The sequence below is a fragment of the Acomys minous genome, assembly GCF_964271855.1.
Source record: "Acomys minous genome assembly, chromosome: 13".
NCBI classification, from domain to species: domain Eukaryota; kingdom Metazoa; phylum Chordata; class Mammalia; order Rodentia; family Muridae; genus Acomys; species Acomys minous.
This window is the reverse complement of record NC_140495.1, coordinates 75851315-75860476: the sequence shown is the minus strand read 5'-3', so window position 1 is coordinate 75860476 and position 9162 is coordinate 75851315. Positions and strand designations below refer to the sequence as shown.

Sequence of the window (9162 nt, the reverse complement as noted above, 5' to 3'; positions counted from 1 at the left end):
AAAAGCCAAACCAAAACCAAAACCAAACCAAAACAAAAAACAAAAAACAAAAGCTGTGTTAATCTCTTCTCTTATTTTACTGACCACGTTGGCTCCGAGCCTCCAAACAGGATTATATCTTTAATACACTTATATCACATGTCTTAATACCTTTACTAACTCATACAATGATATAATACCTACTATAGTCTCAAAGAGAGCTTTGATACTTACAGGTTAAAAACTGAAGAACAAAAAAGTAAGTGTTCTGAAGTTGCCCACACAAAGCATTAAGTTTTAGATTGTATTTAAATTTGGTTCAGTGTGTTGAGTGATCTCCTTTTCTTCCTGATACTGGAACCAAGCACATGAATGCACCTCTGCCTTACTTAAAGGTCCTAATGTCCTCAAGGACACATGCTAAGTCGTTTTCTGCCTGTGGTGGGTCACACAGCCTTGTGCTGTCACTAAGAGGGCTTACTTTGCTTGTGCATGTGCTATGAGCCTTTCTCAGGGTTCATCTGCCTAATCTTATCTAGTCACCCTCCAACATGCTCCCTTCAATGCAGCTCCCCCTTTTCTTATAGTTTTCCTTCACTCATCTAATTACTGCATGTAAATGCATATTTGTTGTTGGTTTTTATTAATTCTGTACTCTCAAAGCAGATATACCACACAATTTCAGTAACTATCTTGTGTTCAGCATTATAAGACTTCAGTAAATGTTTCTAAGGAGCAAAATATAGCTGATCCAAAGAAAATTCACCAAGAATGTTTAAGTGGATACATACATTCATTCATACATTATGGAATGTCTCCAACTGTGACGTTTTGCTTTCTTTTTTGCTACAACCGATGATGGGATGAGTTGAGGAAGGAGGACAGCAGTGATCTTTCCCCCTTTGTTTAATATCAGCAGCTCTCAATCTGGTTTAAGGTTAGCGTCAAGCAATCTCAATCTCATGTCCAAGGTGGTGAATTTGTAGGAGGATAATTCAGCATCATGGGAAGGCTCCTATCCCATCGCCGTGAAGCACAGGGCAACAGGGATCCAGAGATGCCACTCTCACCAACACCGGTTCAGTATCCCCGCCTCTTTTATCTGTCCGCACCTGCGCTGCTTTCGCTGATGAGGAGCTGCTGCCTCCAGCCTCATTGATCTGGTGGTTACTCACTCTCAATTCCAGGCACGTGACTGAACCAGTGTCTGTTAGGATTTCTCCTTTTGTTTATTCTCCAGACACAAGAAACAATCAAACAAACGAAAAACGTAGAAACAAACCTGTCTTTCTGTACCGAAAACTTCTGGATCACTTAAATAATTCATTCTGGACAATAACCAACGGTAGCCCAGAGTTACTCTGTGGATCTTTTGTTTCTTGTCTTCGATGGGATTGACAAGAAGCAAATTGAACCCTGTGATGTTGTTTCCAATGGGGAGAAAAAACTTGGGCACTAAAAAGACGAGCTCAGACTAGGTTACCAGGCCCCTTACTGGACAAGGATGTGCCTACCTCTCCTTTCTTGTTGTTTCTTAGCTATTGCTTCACAGTAAGTGAACCGGTGGCCTGAGATAATCACATCACAAAGCATGGAAAGAGAGAGAGATCATACAGTATATGAATATTATTACCAGTAATATATTATAATGACTAATTTTAATCCGAAGGTCCTGCAATCACCTAATAACATGATTTGGAGTTCGAACCTCAAAATATTAGTGATGAGTGCTGGGGCTAAATGAATGTCTTCCCTAGTGTGCAAAAGGCTAAAATTAATTTCTTTTGTGATGACAATATTCAATTATACATTGAACAATTAAATACCAAATAAATTGTCCTAGTGTACATATAAGTCTGAACAACATCATTGGAAATAGGATTACAGAGGAAACCAAACACAGTGAAAGAAATAGAAAGTAGTCATTAGAATAAATGATGGGGCAAGCACTTTATAAAAGATGTGAGCCATCATTGATACACACATTTATTCATGATTTAGATACTTGTTATACTACAAATATAGCATATTATAAGTACTATGAGCAGAAATTTAAAATGTGATAGATTCTGACACTTCTTCCTGTAAGAAATATTAGTGTACATATGTCTGAAAGTCAAGAAAAGAGTTAAGACTGGATGTATATTTAAGATCCTTTCAGAGGTAAAATAAGACCCACAGAATGGACTGTTGTAACAACTTTGCAGAAAGAGAAAAATATTAGACAGGATCAAACATAGAACAACACAAAGACAGCCATCCTTGATCTCCACAAGGAATGATGGGAACAGATGCTCGCAAAAAGGAGAGGGAATCTTTGTGAATAAAGATCAAAGAGTAAAGGAAAAGTTAACTTGAAGCTGACATGAAGAATGTGAAGTGCATTATAGTACTCCCAAAGCTATAGAAGTTAAGCACTGTAGATTTTGCAACTGGAAACATTTCACGAGACTGAAAACTGGTTTCATTGGGCAGTGGACATAAAAATCATGTTACAGTCAGACATCTTCATAACAAGATGAAAGGAAAGGAGAAGATGAAGAGAAGACACAGTATAAAAGTAATTAATATTGGAGCATTAATAATAAGAGCAATAACAGAAAAAGTGTGACAAAATAAAGTCTTGATCATGAGGGAAGAGTAAGTGTATAGAGATTCCTTAAGAGAAGGAAGCTCTAAGAAGTCCTATAACATGCAGAAAAGGTTAGATCACCAAAATGAATGTACTGCCTGATATTCTGGATTGATTTGGATATTTTACTATTGTTATTGCAAAATAAAGGATACTATGGGAAGAATTTCCATATACTCCCTCTTTAACTCCATCTGCTATGCCACATTTACCTTGCCACTGAGAACCCTGTGGTAGACCAATGTCCAGCAATCTGCTCACAAAGGTAGTCACATGGCACCTCATGGACAAAACCCTTCATCGCATTCTTTTTTTTCTTGCAACATTAAATCCTTTTCTTTATTCTATTAGGTTATTTTCAGGACTGGATAAAAAGTCTCCCACAGTCTCCTGAAGGTTAGTGGTCTCTATTACCTTTAGCTACTTCATTTTGTGCTTTGTTTGAAATTTAAAAAAACCCACATGTAGAATATTCTATTGCTATTCAACATTCCCTACCTCTTTTGCTTCCCACCTACCACTATTGGGTTTTATCTCTAAATTCGTAGTGACACCAATCTTTAAAAGGATTATTATATACCACTTGAAAACAGAAAAGAAAATCTGAAATGTACAAATGATAGCCTTGAAAGACTCTTGTTCTCAACCATCCTCTTGTTTTTTCCTCTAATGCATTCCAAATGTCCCTTACACATTCTAAACAAAGTTGGGAATTCACAGGTTCTTGCCTTGCCACGATTTCTACCTGTTATAGATAATTACTGAGCACTTGTTTTTTATTCTGTTCTTATCAAGACATTATCATGTAGGTGATATTGTTGCATTTCATTTGAGCTAGATAGCATTGATCCTAGGAAAAATATTATAATTAATTAGTGCCAGATTTGGGAATTAAATCTGCAGATTTGGGTATGTGCTACAACAAAGGTACTCTTATTTGTTATGCTATTAAGATCATTTAACCATTTCTTATATTACTTCTGTAGCTTCAAATATGACATATATATTTATATTTTCCATATACAATCACAGTATCTAATTCTCCAGTGAACTGCTGATGTGTTAATGTGTCTATCACTCAGACACCTACCTTGTATGTAATAGATATTGCAAAACCAATATTCTCCAGTGTTGTAGAGATAGTAGTGGTTATACCCCAAACACAATTTTGCAATAGCCACAGAGCCTAAAAATCACAGAGTCACAAGTTTTATATGGCAAACAGACCTTTAAATACAGCCAAGATAAAGATACTTGTATGGAGAGATTCCTGACATATACTGGGAGATTTTTTATTGTGACAGTGTATTTCAGCAGGATCCAGGAAGGTAAATGTTGGAAACCAGGATGCACTGAAGCAAATGTCAGAAGATGATAATTCTGAGAAGTAACCACAAACCAAGGCACATGGGTGGCCAATAGATGCAAGAAACATAAAGAACAGATTTCCAAACAACCTATACAAGTCATGCTCTTCACATGAAATCTTCATTTTCGAACCTGAAATTCCATGCCTATAACACTATAAGATTTTATAATTTAAGCTGCAAATGTGAGGGTAATCTGTTTCAGCAGCCACATAAAACCTACACAAAATGAGTAGGTTTATTGCAACCAACTAATCATTATTAAATTTTTCTCATTTTAATAAAGGCAACCACTTTCCGTAAGACCATTTTTGCAGCAACTCAAATTAGGAGTTAACTTGAAGAGTTTGGCTAATAGCTAACAGGTCTAAAATTCCATTTTTATTGATAATTTAATGTAATCATAGCCCACCAAAAACTATGAGATTAGCTGAAAACTGTGAGATTAGCTGAATAGAATCAAAGGACCAGGTCTTTAATGGAAATCTGACCACACTGAAAATATGCGCAAAAAATGTTGGTGTATGGATTTGCTATTTTTACAAAATTTCAATAAAAGCTCCTTTCAAGAAGAGCCAGTAAAGATGGTCTCAAAAAAGCAAATATGCTTTTATAGAATGCCTCTCTGCATGAAAGAGGGGCACCTCGCTTGACACTAGGAAGTGGCTTTGGAATTTGATTCAAAATAAATTGATGATACTCCCTTAAGAAGTAACAGAAGTGCCAGAAAAAAATCTATGGCAGATAGATATCTGCTGTGGAATAGGCACAACTGTGTGAAAGGCTTATTACACATCAGAATAAAACAAGAGAAGGTTATACTATCCTAACATTCTTCAAGAGGGAAGAATGGGGAACAAAGATGTGTTCATAGCATAGAGAAAAATAGTTCATCTGTCTACACAGTGACAAAAAGAAAGCTCCATCCTTAGATAATAAACTCCTCCGAGGAAGGTAAATTGTTTATTGTGTAAATGTCATTTCATAGAAATATTATCTCTTACTATAAAATATATTTGTATAGAAATTTATGAAGTCTTCACAGCCATGGAAAATTTACACATCTTTTTCTTCTGTTTTTTTAAATGTTGCTCTTAAGTTTCTGATTTATATAATAGGGTGAAATGACGTGATTTGCTTAAAAAACACAGAAGCCTTCCATTATTACTGAATTAAGTAGAATAAATAGATACTCAAAGTATCCCTTCTTTGTCATGAGTATTATTTGGTGTCTACAATTTTTAATGAAGCCTTTTCTTTGAAATATCTCTCTCTCTCTCTCTCTCTCTCTCTCTCTCTCTCTCTCTCTCTCTCTCTCTCTCTCTCTCTCTCTCTCTCTCTCTCTCTCTCTCTCTCTCTCTCTCTTTCTGTGTGTGTGTGTGTGTGTGTGTGTGAGAGAGAGAGAGAGAGAGAGAGAGAGAGAGAGAGAGAGAGAGAGAGAGAGAGCACTAACAAGAGAGGTATGCCAATTAACTGCAGATCCTTTGACAGGTGAGAAGATCTGATTTGAGTCCTAGAATAGTCTTACATAGGAGATTGGTATTATTTGCATACATTTGATTTTCTTTTGTAATGATATCTAAGATAGACTTAACTAGATCATGAGAGGACACTTTACTGAATTTGTCAAGGATTTTCTTTGCAAAACAGAGAATGCACTGGGTGAAATGAAGGCCCACTTAAATGAACTTGATCCTAGGGTCTTATTACTGCAGACAGAACATACAAAATGTCAAAGGGCTGGCCTTCAAAGCTGAACTCTCTCAGAGAGAAACTGGAGATCCAATTTAACCTCTGTTGTGCCTGACATTCCCAGTTTTCAGGAAAGACAGAGAAAATAAATGTTACAATAAAAGGTATATTGCTTAATTGATTCAAGAAACCAAAGTCCTTTGGTAAAGTAAATTCTTTCAGATTTTTTTTCCTTTGAGTCCACTGGGACCACTGGGACCACTGGGACTAACTTCTTATTGAGGCTATGCATAGCAACTCTTACCTTTTGAGAGATCTGATATATCTACTCTTTTGGTATCTCATCTGGCTAGTTTTCAACCAGACTTTTCAGAACTCCAATGCACTTTAACTAAAGACACAGAACTTCTTACCATAAAACAAAGGGTTGGCGGAGAAGTAGCTATGACTGTGTAAGTACAGACAATATAAGTGGGCAACCTTCTTGGCTATTAACAGATGGCATTCGTGGAGTAAGATGGGTATGTGGCAGTCTATTGAGCAAGGTCCAGACAAAGAGAAAACAGAAATATACAGTCCCATCAATAGTATACAAAAAGAGAAAGAGACTGGTACAGGAGTGGATTACTCATCATATGATTGCAGTGGCCATTACTTGAAAAGTAAATTCCTTCATGGTCTTACAGTAGTAGGATTCATGTCCCCCTGGAAGATGATTCAGAATCAAGTAGAAGCTGTATACACAGCATAAAAAGTGCCTTGAGGATAATAGAGGTGAATAAATTGGATAGATTCCCAACTGGGTTTCAGGGAGACAGGTCTCCTTGGTTGTATTGATCAGTATTGGATCTCTAGGAAAGGAAGGAGGAAGCCTCCAAATGTAGTGGATGTAGACATGTTTTTGTTTTGATCCCAAGTGTGGTAGGAGCTACCATTTCACCCCCAATTTCACCATTGTCTGTCTCTGTGATTACAGGAATATTAATTTGAGTACCCCATTGTTGTAAAAGATTCCTTCCTCATGAATATATATGTCTGTCAAACACATAGGGTTAGCTACTTATGATTTAATTAATTTTTTCAAACATTACAAGGAGATTCAGATTTAAACAGTCCAATGTGTCTACTGTCTGAAGCAGAAAAAGCTAAATTCTGGTAGAACAAAGACAAGATATGTATGTGGATAGAATCGACCTTAAACTTGATTGTAGTTTCGTTATTTGGCCTTCAACTCATTCTGCTACTGGTCTCATTATGCAAAGGGGGGATAATCTTATAGAATGGATTTTCTTTTTTTTTATGTTTGCTTTGAAATAAAGTATTCTTTTTCTTGCTATAAACAAGAAAGAACTCTTTGTTTTCTTTTCTTTCTTTTTTGAGGAGGGAACGGTTTATTTTTTTATTTTTTTATTTTTCTTTTATTATTAATTTATTCTTGTTCCATCTCAATGGTTATCCCATCCCTTGTATAGAATGAACTTTCTTAGCACATAAACAAACTAAAAAATTGAAGACATACATAGAAAAAATTTCTGAATTTATTTAAAAGGTAGGATAAGACTGTGTCAATTGTCAGGAAAGACCCAGCTTAAGTTGTACTGCTTCTACTAATGCTGAGATAATATATAATTATGGTTAATCAATAAAGATTGACAAAGAGATTGTAGTAATTAATAACAAACACCAGAAAAGCAAACATATACTGTTTATAAAAAAAATAAACTAACTGGATTCTTCCATGTATTGTAAAGAGAACACCAATTCCAGGGACACAAATATTCTAGACTGATGCAAACAAGACGAAAATGGCTAGTTATTAGATAAAAATAAGCAAGGTGATCAAAAGCCCATATACCTGAGTACAAAAATCAGAATTGTATGCAATCCTTATGGTATTATTAGATTTTCCTGAATCCCAATAGAATTACTGACTCTCAAAATACAAAAGAGCCGTTCTGCATATAGAAGCTGCCAAATTTACTCCTGATAACTCGGAATTGATTTTGTTATTTATGGAACTGCAGCATACCATCAGAAGTAGAAACTATCCATTATATGTTACTCATATTTGGTCTCAAAGAGGTTTACCTAGTCCTTTGGCACAAGGAAATGAGGAAATTGACCAATTACAAATAGGACATATGTTAGAAGCCACAAAAATTAAAAAAAAAAAAAAGCATCATGTTAACAGTAAAGGTTTAAAGGAAAACTCTCTATCATTTCGCAACAAGCCAAAGAAATACTTTAAAAGTGTCCTCTGGAGTCAGATGTGCTACCATTGCGCCATGACAAACAAAAAAAATATTGTTTCCTCACATGTGCCTATAGGATTATCTTGATGTGACCAACAACTAGTATTTATTAGCAGATTATAAGATAGCATTGATGAATGGCAATATAAGCTATCTCACCATTATCACTTGAGTTTATGTGCATGAATAAATAGCAAAATGAAATTTTTAGCATTGTGTCTGGACCATTGGATCAATGATCCTGTAATTGTGTGTGGGGGGGAGGGTGCTTATATATGTGAGAATGATTTAACTGTCTTTTAAGACCAGCATTTGTTATTACTGACTAATGTCTATGTCACAAGAATTAAATTAAATATTTTTAGCCTTATTTTTCCATTTATTCTCAATGTCATTCCCCAAATTGTAAAAAAAAAAAAAAAAGATTAGTTGATGTTTCTTCATCTCTTTTTCCATACAGTGTCTTTGTGTTTGTTATTGTACTACCTTGTGTGGAGTTTCACAGGCTGCCACCTATGCCTTCTGTAAACAGCATGCACAGCAAACTTGAAGAGTAGTAATGGAAATGTATATCTCAAGGTGTGCTCTTCCTGACTGTATCTGCATCTGCACATCACTATTCATCTGGATTAAAACTTAAACCTATTAACTGAAAAAAAAAAGTGTCCAATGTGTCCTCTGTATAACCAAACTCCATTGCCTTCTGGAAGTAACCCTACTAGTACCAAAAGGAATGAAATCTGGCAGATAGATCTGTTTCATTTTGCAGAACTTGGAAACCAAAAGTATGCACATCATAGCATTGATATATATTCAGGGTTTCAATGGGCAACTGCTTTAAGTTCTGAAAAGGCTGATTGTGTAATTACAAATTTATTGGAAATAATGTTATTACAGGGTACAGGCACAAATTAAGACTGACAATGCTCCCACATATGTATCAAAAAAGATGAAGATAGTTTTTGCATCCTGGTATTTCACACAATCATATAAGAAAAGCAGTTCTAGAAAGAGCTAATCACACCTTAAAAGAGATTCTTATTAAACAAAAACAAAGGGTAGAGGCCTACTGGGACAGATTAAATAATGCTTTATTGACTCTAAATTTTTTAATGACGAGAAAGGAACAACAGAAGCTGAGAAAGACTGGGTTATAGAAAAGAACTGAGGATATAGGACAACCAATATAAGGATCTGTTGACAAAAGCATGGAAACCTGCAATTTTGAGATGGGGATGTG

The 9162-nt window shown here is 35.5% G+C and overlaps 1 long non-coding RNA gene across 1 annotated transcript; it reads left to right on the top strand.

The window, feature by feature from the left end:
- The first annotated feature begins 846 nt into the window (after positions 1-846).
- LOC311580818 lies at positions 847-8528 on the top strand. Its single transcript, XR_014773589.1, has 3 exons — positions 847-2876; positions 2963-3007; positions 8383-8528. It is a non-coding gene; the product is annotated as an uncharacterized lncRNA (long non-coding RNA).
- The last annotated feature ends 634 nt before the right edge of the window (positions 8529-9162 follow it).